General features: G+C 46.8%; 1 protein-coding gene across 2 annotated transcripts in view; it reads right to left on the bottom strand.

Annotated features, from left to right (window-relative positions):
* Positions 1-946: 946 nt before the first annotated feature.
* Positions 947-12,966, bottom strand: part of nbr1b (NBR1 autophagy cargo receptor b) — a 394,738-nt gene continuing 382,718 nt past the window's right edge. The window contains exons 19-21 of one of the 2 annotated variants that reach the window (XR_013304864.1): positions 5,893-5,983; positions 1,246-1,301; positions 947-1,164 (exon numbers count right to left, since the gene is read on the bottom strand). The gene's annotated coding sequence lies outside the window, so the exon portion shown is untranslated. Of the gene's footprint in view, positions 1,165-1,245; positions 1,302-5,892; positions 5,984-12,966 lie in introns of those variants that run through there. The other variant, XR_013304862.1, reaches the window with a different exon arrangement.

Below are 12,966 nucleotides of genomic sequence, written 5' to 3' on the forward strand. Positions count from 1 at the left end.
GCTCCTTTGACTTTCCCATTGTAGCGTTTGTGGGCATTTGCATCCAATGAGCCCTATTTAAATGGCCTCAGAGAAGTCACCAGCTGTAGTCACTCATAATCACTCACAAGAAGTTAAGAGGCCATGCTATGAAGCTAATTTCACTGACACAACTTTCTAAATCACCAAAATTGCTCATTTGTGTTGCTGTATGTATATTTTTGACCCAGCAGATTTGAACACTTTTTCTGTTAACCCATAATAAAGTATTCATGAATGTTTTTGTGACAAAGAAGTATCTGTTCCAATCACTCTATCAGAGAAAAATCAGAGTTGTAGAAATAATTTTATAAATATTTGGATTAGATCAGGTGGCTTTACAGGAAAAAAACATGCAAGGAACCTTGAGACATAAGGAGTTAACAGATGATTTAAAATGCAGGGTTCCTAGGATAGTAAATATATCAAAGATACGCTCAGGTGTTTTATTATGTCTTGGTCTTCTAAAAGTCTTGGCAACAAAATGTAATATAACTTCCTATGCGGCAAAGCTAGGCTGTCAAAATTCTCTTATTTGACATCCTTTCAACAGACATGTCTCAACCATTTTGCAGTTGAGCACCAGTGTCTGAGCATTGAGAGCCAGGCCCGTTGCCTCCACAAAAGTAAGCAGCTTACCCAATCGTGCTGCAAATGTACGTCAAAGTTCCCAACAAAACAAGAAAATGCTGGGGCAAATCAGCAGAAACTGGCTAACAGATTTGTAGACATTTTCCACAACCTTACCAAAAGATTAGCAAATGATTTTCAGTTTTAATGGAAAGCAGTAAGACCTTCAGATGGTAAGACACAGACGGCATGAGATGTCGCCATTTCTGCTGCTATATGTTAGAATATGCATGTGATTGAACCACTGAAATAACCAATTAGAGAACCAGTGCAAAAATAACAAACATTTTAGAATGTACAAGTTCTGATGTTTATTATGATGATTAAACGTTTCTAAATTACAGATTACTAATAGGTAAATTGGGGAAAACGAACATTTACCCAAGTATAATAACAAAAAAAAGACAAAGAATATATTGGTAAAACAAACTTGGGTATCTACAGTAACCCTTGTCTCTTGAGGTCCTCATATGTTTTTTTGTTGACTACATTTCCACTGGAGTCCTCATACTCTTCCTGGAAAAAAAAAACATCTCAGTATGTATTGTCACATTACTGGATCAGAAAATGATTATGCAAAATGTTTTCCATTCTTACCTCTGTGTCAGGCTGCCAACGCTCTAAGGCCTTTTGGGACTTCAGTTTGACCCACACTAGTGTTAAAAAAAGTGTATTATTATTATACATTTGCCTGCAACCTAAAAGAAGCTTGGCCTTGCTATTAAATAATGCTTTCCTCGCCTCTAGTTATGCGCACAGTATAATTATCATACTTGCTTGCAATGAAGTATAAGGTTTGCTCTTGAAAGTCTTGTTTAATCTAAACAAAGAAGTGCCAGGATGGACCGAAGTACTCACACCTAAGTCAAGGCTGACTCAACGACCTGCATTGAGCACTCCACACTCGTCATCTACACCCCACCATGGACACTCGAAGCGGCTTCCTGACGCTTCGGTCCTCATCTGTTTTGACTTATGAATGTGTTCTGGTACACAATTACTAGGCTAAAGACTGAACGCTCTCGCGCATGCACGCACGCACGCACGCACGCACACATACACAGGGCACATGTAAAAGTCAAAATATTTGTGGCAATCAACATTTTGAATTAAAAAAATGAATAATGAAAGGCCTACAAATTTTATACCGCATGCAAATTCAATCAATTTTCTTAGTTCTATTAAATTTCTCAGTTGCACGCTTGGCCTCTTTGAAAGGAGCTCCTCCCTTGAATATTTCTGTTCATTGCAAGCTGCTCCAGCCAGTTGCATGTCCATCTTTACCATGGCCTCAAGTGTGCTTGGTCTCATTGACATCCTGAAGTCTGTCCTGATCTTCCTCACAGCACTGAAAACACGTTCACATGTGGCATTGCTGTGGGGAATCAAAAGTATGCCCAGTGCAATCTTTGTTATGTTAGCATATTTTGGGTTTCCAGAGCTGTCTTTTATTTCTCCTACTAGTCCCCATTGCACATCTGCTCACTCCTGTACTGTAATGTCTCCTAGCTCCTCAACTTGCAGGCAGCTTAATTCTTCTTCCAAGGCATCAACCTCATAGTCAGGCTTCATGCATGGGAATCTGTTGATGAAATACCTCCTTACACTTGTGAAGAAACTTTTTTGACGATGCTGAGATCAGCTACCTCAGCATGTTTGAGCAATTCGCCCTTCATTGGAAATTTTTCTTTTACATATTTCACTGCATTTTTATAATACTTTCTCACACTTGTGCACTTTTTTCAGGCATTTCTTGCTCTTTCATATACTGACGAACGTTCTCACCAGTACAAAGTCCTTCATCATCTTACTCAAATAGAATACTAATCTTCTCATAATCCACTTTCACTTCCAACCAGACTATGTCACGCAAAGCAACAGTTTTCATGTTGCAATACTTATAGTACGCAAAGAATTCTCCTTCGGTTGATGGCGCCAAACACAGTTTGTTGTATTTTTTTTCCGATGGCAAAATATCAGTATCACAGTTCTCTCGTCTTCGCTTGGAAGCCATGGGTATGGTACGTCTATGCTGCTTCAAAAATCTATCGAAACTACATCCACATGACCTAAACGGATGTGACTTAAACAGATGTGACCTAAACGAACGGTCATGGGGATGTAGTTTCGATTTGTGCCATCCTCAATCAGCAAATTTTAAATGAAAAAGTTATTAAAAGCAAACGTAACGTTTTGAAACACCGATCGCGTCAAACATTGCTTGATAATTTTTTTCTTCGTAGTTTTCATAGAAAATGCAGATTTTATAATTTGCTATAAACTGGCGTAATAAACTACGGACGATTCGTAGTATTTGGTAGCTCTGCATTACGTATCCAATTATAACGGCCACGAAGGCAACTATTTTAGCGGGGCAGGGCACATTTTCACATGCTTTTTAAAATTTTAACACATTAATAAATCATTTCCTTATAATTTTCTTTCATTTTTGTGTGTTTCCTCATATCTTTCATATAAAATTGGGACACTAACCAATTTTAAAGGTTTTAGTTGGTAGTTGTGTGAGGACCGTGGAACGAATTAGAGAATTTACATAAAAAGTACACCTACTTACAAAATTTTCAAGTTACAAAAAAAGTTTTGGAACCAATTAATTTCTTAAGTAGAGGTACGACTGTACTAATGTTATTTAAAGGCGGTCCTGGGTTAGGATGCACATTTCCTGATAACAGGAGTAAAGTCAAAATCAAAATCTTACATGTTATGTTGTAAGATGAGCCACTAAAAGTATGTTTTGGTTCCACAGTGTTAATAACTGAGTTGTGACTGCTGTTTCTTTTTTTTGAACAAAGACATGCCACCTATCTCTTCCTCACTCCCCAATTTCATCATTTCGACGAGATTCTCAACAATTTTGGGGGTTGAGTGGCTTGCGAGCACAACTCCATCGTCATGTCTGGGAAGCCTAGCTAGCATAGCCAGCTTCACAGCCTCATCTGATCGTCTGACTGATGAACCTCCATCATAATCATGGACGATATTTTTTCGGCCAGAATTTTTTCAGCCTGAAATGATTGTCTTTTCCTTCACATCATTAATTCTTCAAATCATAGTAATTTACCGGCCTGTTTTTCTTTCTATGGAGAGGCGGCCTGCAGTTCTTCAAGAAGGCTACAGCACTTAATTCTTATGAAGTTTTTTTATTTTGGATACTTGGATGAAAAATATGGTGATAGACTGAAGCCACAAACTTTGAAGCCGCGAAGTGGCGAGGTATGACAATAATCATCCAGGAGGCGAGACAGTGTCTCAAAATATTTGACGTGACAAGCATTTGTTGTGCAGCGTTTTGGGTTATTCCAATGTTGTGTCGCACTAATCATTAATATATTTGTGGATCTCTAAAAAACAAGTTAAAATCTTGGATATATTTGTAAATCTTGAAAACACAAGTGTGAATTGCGGATGTGTGTGTGAATATTCTTTACGGAAATCTCTCCCCAGGCAAAGCCACAGTTAAAACTCAACGTAGGATGGTGGCTGCAAGTAGGATATTGGTGAAGACAACTTCTTCGCTACTGCTTCTCGACCTCTACCACTTGACGACTGTTTGCTTACAAAACTCGTTGTTGCGATAGCCCTACGTAGATGGTCCTTGTGTGGATGAGCAATGAGATGGTGCTTGCTCTAGTTGTCACCCCCCTTGGGCTAGCTTGAGACATCATAACAGAAACAACTAGTGCTAAACCGAGCTTGAGCCAAAAACGAACACCAAAACCAGATTATTTATCTCTACTATATAATGATAGTTTCTGCTTGTTTGGAACATGCATCTAATTTTATTGCAAATATATTGTCTAACCCTATTTTTGTACAGTGGTACCTTGAGACACGAGCTTAATGCGTTCCGGGACTGAGCTTGTATGTCGATTTACTCGTATCTTAAATCAACGTTTCCCATCGAAATGAATTAAATACAAATGAATTCGTTCCCACCCTGTTGGGGTTATTCTGGGATGTTATTATATGTGCATTAATCATTAATATGTATAGGAGCTTTATTTTAATTTGGGACCGAGCAAGCTCAAGGTCACTCTACAGGGCAGCTGGCTTCGAGGACATTTAATTGTTTTCAGGGCTATTGACCGGACAGATCCCCATGTTCCAGGCCGAGGACTGTTGATCTGAGTTCGCAATGAAGATCTGTGAAGGACTCTTAAATTGCTCTGACTTGGATTCCGGCAGATGGCGATAATCGAATCAACTTCCGAAAATACTCGCATATTGTTTAAAGATACTATCGCCCGGTTTACCTTATATGAAGTTATTATGCTTATTTGTGCAAATTCTTACGCAGGTGTTTTTGGTGGCCGACCTGATATGCAATTGTTGTTTTTCACACCCTTTGAAAAAAACACCAAAAAACAGGATATTACCATCTACTACCAGAGTAACAAATAACTAGTGGTTATGATGTTTAATAATAAAATGAGGCATTATTTTATACAACGGGGAGTTCGTGGATAGGGGGGAGAGAGAGAGTCTCTTGACGATGCGCTTGTAACGTACAAACAAAAAAAGTTTTAATCTTACGTTACACTAAATTTAAACCTTCTTGTGAAATAACCAAGGCAAAGAGGTTCATATATTCCACCGTGGCTTTCGGGGCTAACTTCCTGCCTCTCCATACGTATTGACGAGCCAGCTCAGTCACCCGTACACTACTCATGTTTTTCGATTATTTCATGCTTAATATTGATTGTCATCATACGCCTTTTCTTTGCACTACCCTTCATTGCACCGGCCTGCTTTAGATCTATTGTGTTTCCCTTAATTCTACACTGACTAATGCAAAAAACAAACAAAACAAAACAAAATGGAAAAAAATGCAACGCTCCGTCCAGTGCTCGTAGAGATCTTTGCATGAGGGAGATGCAGCGAGAGAGAATCTTAAAGCACCCTGGCGAACTGGCTATCTCAAATGCTCATATCTCAAAATTTGTCTCGTATCTCAAGGTAAATATTTGCTCGGAATTTTACTCATCTCAAATTCCTCGTATGTCGAAGTATTACTGTAGTTGACTTTTCCATGTTACTTGTTGGTTCCCGGACCTTGAGTGAATAATTTCCAGATGCAATATTATAATGTACTGTACAATCCACAGGAAGAATGTTCTGATGTAACTCTTGATATTTGATTTTGCATAAAATTGTATGAAATAATTTAGAAATTAAAAATTAAAAATCCAGGAATTCATAAACAGTGTGAGTTCCAAGACTTACAAGAGACAGCATCCTCAATCTGTGTCACGTTAGCAAAGTGGGCTGTGTTGGGGATTCCAAGACAGCGCATACCATGGGCATGCCTCCATTCCTAACAACACAGATATACATAGTGTTACGATCACGCTGCGTCGCTGCGTCGTCGCAGCGCGATCGGGGCGGTATGGGGGACCCAAGCGCAGGAGACGAGTGAATCGAGCCAGATCACTTCAGACTTCATTCTTTAATGAATAAACAAAGGTCTACAAATCCACAATGGGCTGGAACAGAACGGCAGCATGCTACGCGCACGCACAAACAAATCAGACGATCCGGCAATGGTGCTCACACTCATTGCTCCTTAAATAATAAAGCCAGGAAGCAATCAGCAGATTGACTGCAGCTGCTTCCCTGACGGCACGTCAGGAGGGACAAAACAGGCCACTCCTGACAGTACCTCCCCTCTAACGGACGGATCCCAGACGTCCTAATGCCTAATGTCCATGAAAAACGAAAGCCGGGAGGGAGGGCGGGCAAGCTCCGTTCTCAGCGTCCGGGGGGCGTCCCCGCCAACCCGTGAAGAGACGAGAGAGGTACCGGTCCGGCGGGCGTCCGCGCCGGCCGGTGACGAGACGTGGGAGTGGCCGGCCTGGCGGGCGTCCATACCGGCCAGAGACGAGGCGAGGCAGTGGTCGGTCCGGCAGGCGTCCGCGCCGGCCGATGACGAGGCGAGGAAGTGGTCGGTCCGGCGGGCGTCCGCGCCGGCCGATGACGAGGCGTGGGCTTAGCCGGTCCGGCGGGCGTCCACGCCGGCCGGTGACGAGGTATCGAGGTGGGCGGTCCGGCGGGCGTCCACGCCGGCCGGTGACGAGGCATCGAGGTGGGCGGTCGGGCGGGCGTCCACGCCGGCCGGTGACGAGGCATCGAGGTGGGCGGTCGGGCGGGTGTCCGCGCCGGCCTGGGACGAGGCATCGAGGTGGACGTCCGCGCCGGCCTGAGACGAGGCATCGAAGTGGGCGTCAGCGCCAGCCTGAGACGAGGCTTAGGAGGGGCCTATCCGGCGGGCGTCCACGTCGGCCCTTGGAGAGGAGAGGGAGTAGCCGGTCCGGCGGGCCTCCCTGCTGGTCCTTAAGGAGCTGGCCAAGCCCCCTGCCCTTAACAGACACCAGACTCTTAGAACGGTCGTCAGGCACCTTACCCTGGCTGCTCGGGGGGCCGCCTGCCCCTTCGGCCGAGAGGGCCGGAGAGTCGCTCTTGCCGTCACCGGCAACCCCCTCGTCCGGGGGTGCCGGAGAGTTGCTCGCGCTGTCGCCGGCAACCCCCTCGTCCGGGGGTGCCGGAGAGTTGCTCGCGCTGTCGCCAGCAACCCCCTCGTCCGGGGGTGCCGGAGAGTTGCTCTCGCTGTCGCCGGCCCCCTCGTCCGGGGGCCCCGGCGAGTCGCCCTCGCCACCGTCGCCGGCCCCCTCCTCCAAGGGCGCCGGAGGGTCGCTGCCGCCATCCCCGGGCCCTTCGTCCAGGGGCGCCGGAGAGTCGCTCTGGCCATCGCCGGCCCCCTCGTCCAGGGGCCCCGGCGCGTCACCGCCACTTCCGGGCGGGCAAGAGCTGGGCGGGCAAGCGCTGGGCGGGCAAGCGCTGGACGGGCAAGCGCTGGGCGGGCAAGCACTGGGCGGGCAAGAGCTGGGCGGGCAAGAGCTGGGCAGACCGGAACCGAGCAACCAGGAACTGGGCGGCCAGGAACCGGGCGGCCAGGAACCAAGCAACCAGGAACTGGACGCCCAGGAACCGGGCGAACAGGAACTGGGCGACCAGGAACTGGACGGACCAGCCGGCACCGGAAGCCTGGTTCGTGGCTTCGGCACGGGTGCGTCTGGCGGCCCAGGTGGCAAAGGGAGTAACTTGCGTGGCTTGGGCACGGGTATTTGAGGAGCTTGGAGCAGCGTGGTCGGGCGAGGAGCTTGGAGCGGCGTGGTCGGGCGAGGAGCTTGGTCAGGGGCTCGTGCGTCCAGGCCCTCCTTCCGCTTCTCCCTGCGGCATGGCGCTCGCCGCCGCCTCCGGGAGGGCGGCACAGCACGTGGTGGCCCATCGTAGCTGGCCAGCCGACCAGGTTGATGCCGGTCGGGGTAATCCAGGTCTGAGTAGTCGGAGGGGCAATGGCGATCCTTGTCTAGTGGCGCATAACGTTCAGCGTTCTCAGTTGGAGCGTATCGGATTCCGTATCGGCTAAGAAAATAGCCGTCCCAGTCCGAATCTCCAGCATCCAAATCACTTGGCCTCTGGCCGTCCCAACGGACAAAGATTTGGCGTTCCAATGGGGCCGAGGGAGGCTGGGGATTCTCCCTCCATTGAGAAAAAAACTCGCTGGAGTCTGAGTTCAAATAACTGGGGCGATGAACTGAGGGTGTCGGAGCCTTGGAATTATGATTTAGCTGTGCTGGCCGTCCGGTGCGACGGGTTGAGCGGAGGGTGGGTTTAAAGGTGGATGGAGGCTCAGTACTACCTCTTAGTCGAGACTCCTGCGTTGCCCAAACGTCTTTGAGGTGCCCACGCCAAGTGTCCATTATAGACTCCCTAATAGACTCTGTGGGGCCTCTCAGTGAATCCATGTCGTCGCGGGGCTTCCACGAGGGTGGCTGGCGTCGACGAGCGCGTCGGCGCGAGCGTGGGTAGCCTCCCGCTGGGTCCATTATGGCCGGATCGTTCTGTTACGATCACGCTGCGTCGCTGCGTCGTCGCAGCGCGATCGGGACGGCACGTCAGGAGGGACAAAACAGGCCACTCCTGACACATAGTAGTTAATAAGAGGTCTTTATACAGCAAAAAAGAATTTTCCCCGTTATATGTATCGTACATTAATCATAAAATGATATGATAATCTTATATCAAAATGGCACCACTCAAGCGGCAGCTGGTGGCAGTAGCTCCGTCCGTTCTAAGTCATTTTTTACAGCTTTTCTATCTTTTTTTATTACATTTTGATATTTCTTAATACTTTACTTTATCCTTCAATGTTTTTACGACATTTACGACTCGACTCCAGGCAGAGGCAGTCTTTGTTCTATTAGTTTAGTTTCTATCTGCTGGTTCTGGACGTTTTTTGGACCCATTTGGCCTGGCCTCCTCTGTCCTAAACAGGGGATCAGCTGTTAGCGGTACACCTGGATATTGCTGGAAATTCCCATGGAGTTAAAGAGAAAGAGAAGAGGGTGCAGAGCTAGACGAAAGTGGCGGGAGAAGCGACGCTTCAGACCAAGCATTACGTCTATTATTATGGGGAATGTAAGCTCTCTCCCCAATAAGATGGAAGAGCTAACAGTGCTTACGAGGCTGCAACGCGAATATCGAGAGTGTTGTATTATGTGCTTCATGGAGACATGGCTGAATTAATACCGACTCACTCATCTGCCTGGATGGTTTTCAACTGGTGAGGACAGACAGAAAAGCTGAGGAGAGCGGTTAAAGAGGAAAGGTTGGGGACTAGGTGTTTTTATTAATAGCAAATGGTGTAGACGGCGGCACATGACGCTATAGGAGCAACTTTGTACTCGCGATATCGAGCTGGTAGCTGTAAGCATCAGGCCGTTTTAAATCCCGCAGGAGTTCTCACTTCTCTATATCGTGGATGTTTTTCTGAGGTATAAAAATAAAAAAAGTTCATACAAATATCTAAATCTATGCTGAAACTCGAAAACAGAAGACAGATGAAAAATGGCGGAAGTCAGGGCACCGCTTCTTCTTCGGCGCTGAAATGGTTGGCTCTAAGGTCGAAAAAGAAGCGTATTTCACTGAGGAAGAATGGGCGCGCCGAAAATCATAAATAGCTATGACACACGCTGTTAAGCCTTTTCTTGTTTCCAGCAGGTTGCGTTTCCCATCACGTACATTATACAGTGGTACAATATTCTCGTCTTACGACGGAAATTTCGATCGAATAATTCGCCCGTCATAGGATCAAAATTTCGTGATGTGACCATGCCATGTGGCCATGGCACTGTCTTTTTTGCATATCTTTCATGTTTAACAATATTTACGAGCACCGAATGAGTTATTCAGACCAGGAAACGCACAACGCGCATGCACGGGGAAAAGAGGGCTTTCTGGGTAATGAAGTATACTCGTGCACACAACGCCGACAGGCAATGGCACTCTTTCTCAGAATAAAACTTTACCCACAATAAATACGTGGGTAAGCTCAGCTGCTGCATTTCCTGTTATTTTTATCTAATACGAGGAGTATTATATTACTTCTCGTTCGCTGCTCATAAGAACATCAGGGGCACTGGCTCGCAACTCCCCGCAATAGCATCCCCGGTAGCAACTCTATCATAGGCGCCGTTCAAAGGGGATGCGAACACAGATGCTACAAGCTAAAAGGGAGCTGCTAGCCAGCGCCCCCGAAGCTCCCATGAGCAGCGGAGCGATCGCTGATAAAAGACTGCTGCTCGTTGGCAAGTGGTCGTGCGTTATCCGATTGTGAGGACATTTGTGTGCATCATTTTCGGAATATTTTGAAGGGAATAGTACAACAGCAAACAGCCCATCGATAGCGAACGTGAGGGTGGAGTGTTTGTTCCGTTTACGAGTGCGTTGTGTGGGGAAAAAACCGGAAGCCCCCCCGCCCCTTTTGTGCCCCTCTCCCCTCTGGGAAATCCGCCCAATTTTAGTTAGATTAAACACATTTTATTTCTATTAAACCACTAGTTATGTGTTACTTTGTTAATAGATGGGGAATTAGAAGAAATAAAACATTTTTTCCAATCCAATATGCTGTTTTTGGTGTTTTTTCAGAGGGCTGGAACAAATTAATTTGTTGAACGCACTGGAGAGGTCAAAAAACATCATTCTCAACGTGCTTCCCATGTTCTCCAGGTGTGAAAGAGACCTGTGCATCAGGTAGGTGGTAGCATCTTCCACACCAATGCCTGGACGATAGGCGAACTGCAGAGGGTCCAGCTCTGCATTCATCAGGGGGCTGAGGTGATTGAGGATGATTCTCTCCAATGTCTTGATCAGGTGAGAGGTTAATGCTACAGGCCTGAAGTGGTTTGGCTCCCTGGGGTACGCAGTCTTAGGAACTGGGACCACACAGGAAGTTTTCCACAAGGTGGGACCTTCTGCAGACTGAGGCTGAGGTTGAAAATATGCAGAATCACTTTACCAAGCTGATCCGCACACTCTCTCAGTAGTCTGGAGCTGAGGCCGTCTGGGCCGGTAGCCTTCCTTGCCTCGATCTTCTTTAGCTGTTTTATCACCTGATCGACAGTAATGCAGAGACCAGTGGAAGAGGGGGAGGAAGAGGAGGAGGAGGAGAACGAGGGGGGAGGGTTGCTTCTGGTCTGGGGGGTCAGGGGAGTGGGGGCAGGACTGAATCTGTTAAAGAACTGATTCAGTTCATTGGCCCACTCCCTGCCGCCGGACTCCGGGTCTCTCTCGCTGTTGCCTCCATGGCCCGAAATGGTCCTCAAGCTCCTCCAGACCTCTTTTGTGTTGCCTCTCTGGAGTTGGTTCTCCAGCTTCCTCCTGTAGATGGTCTTTCCCTTCTTTATCTCTCTCTTCAGCTCCTTCTGAACCATTTTCAGGCTCTCTTTCTCCCCAGACCTAAAAGCCCTCTTATTCTTGTTCAGGAGGGCCCTTAGATCCCTGGTGACCCACGGCTTATTGTGGGAGAAACAACGGACCTTCTTGGATGGTACAATGTTCTCAACACAGAAGTTAATATAAGTCAAGCTGTCAATGTCATTACCATGTGAATTGCACAGCACCTCCCAGTCAGTGGTCTCAAAACAGTCCCTCAGTACCATGCTGGTCTCCTCGGTCCATCTTTGTATAATCCTCGTGGTAGGTTTTATTTTCCTCACCATAGGGATGTAGGTGGGGATCAGATGGACCAGGTTGTGGTCTGAGCGGCCCAGTGGGGGGAGGGGGACTGAGCTGTATGCCTCCTTTGTGTTGGCATACAACAGGTCCAGAGTTTTTTGTTCCCTGGTGTGGCACTTCACATACTGAGTGAAGGTGGGGAGAGTAGAAGCCAAGGGAGGATGGTTAAAATCAGCAGAGATAAGAAGGAGAGACTGGGGGTGTGACGTTTGCAGCCGGGACACAGTGGCGTGAAGCAGCTCGCGGGCGACTGCTGCATCGGCCGAGAGACGTATATACGCAGTTATTATGATAACGTGCGAGAACACCCGGGGGATGTAAAACGGCCTGATGCTAACAGCTACTAGCTCGATATCTCGGGTGCAGAGTCGCTCCTTCACAGTAATGTGCCCGGGGCTGCACAATCTACTATTAATAAAAACAGCTAGTCCCCCCCTTTCTTCCTACCGCTCTCCTCAGCATTTCTGTCCGCCCTCACCAGCTGAAAACCGTCCAAGGAGACGAGAGAGTCTGGAATTAGTTCATTCAGCCAGGTCTCCGTGAAGCACATAATGCAGATATTCCGATATTGTCGTTGTTGTTTGGTAAGCGCCGTTAGCTCTTCCATCTTATTGGGGAGAGATCTTACGTTCCCCACAATAATAGATGGAATGCTGGGTCTGAAGCGTCGCTTTCTCTCCTGACATTTTCGTCCAGCTCTGCATCCTCTTCTCTTCCTCTTTAACTCCGCGGGGAGGTCCAGGTCCAGGGAATCCAGGTGTTGCGTAGCGCTAACAGCTGATCCTTTGTGTAAAACAGCGGAGGCATGGCTGAGTGGGTCAAAATATAATGTCCAGAATTCTTAAAGATAAACTAAACTAATAGCTCAAAGACTGCCTCTCGCACACCTTGAGTCTTGGAGTAGAGTCTTGAAAGTAAAGTTTTAAAACATTAAAGTTTGGAATATAATATATAAAGCAAAGTAACAAGTAAAATCCTAAGAGACAATACAACGTAAAAATAAAGGATAAAAGAGCTCTAAAAAAGCCCTAAAACACAGAATACGAGTGAGGGTATGGGGAGCCACTGCAACTAGCAGCCACTTTGAACGGCGCTTATGATGATAATGATAATGATGAGAATGAATAATTCTACAAAGAGGCACGCTTACGAAGCACAGTTCAAGCTTCTAACCATCGATCATGCAGTGGATCATGGGAACAGAGCAACGGCGAGGAAATT

The sequence above is a fragment of the Stigmatopora argus genome, chromosome 14 (genome assembly GCF_051989625.1).
Source record: "Stigmatopora argus isolate UIUO_Sarg chromosome 14, RoL_Sarg_1.0, whole genome shotgun sequence".
Classification (NCBI taxonomy): Eukaryota; Metazoa; Chordata; class Actinopteri; order Syngnathiformes; family Syngnathidae; genus Stigmatopora; species Stigmatopora argus.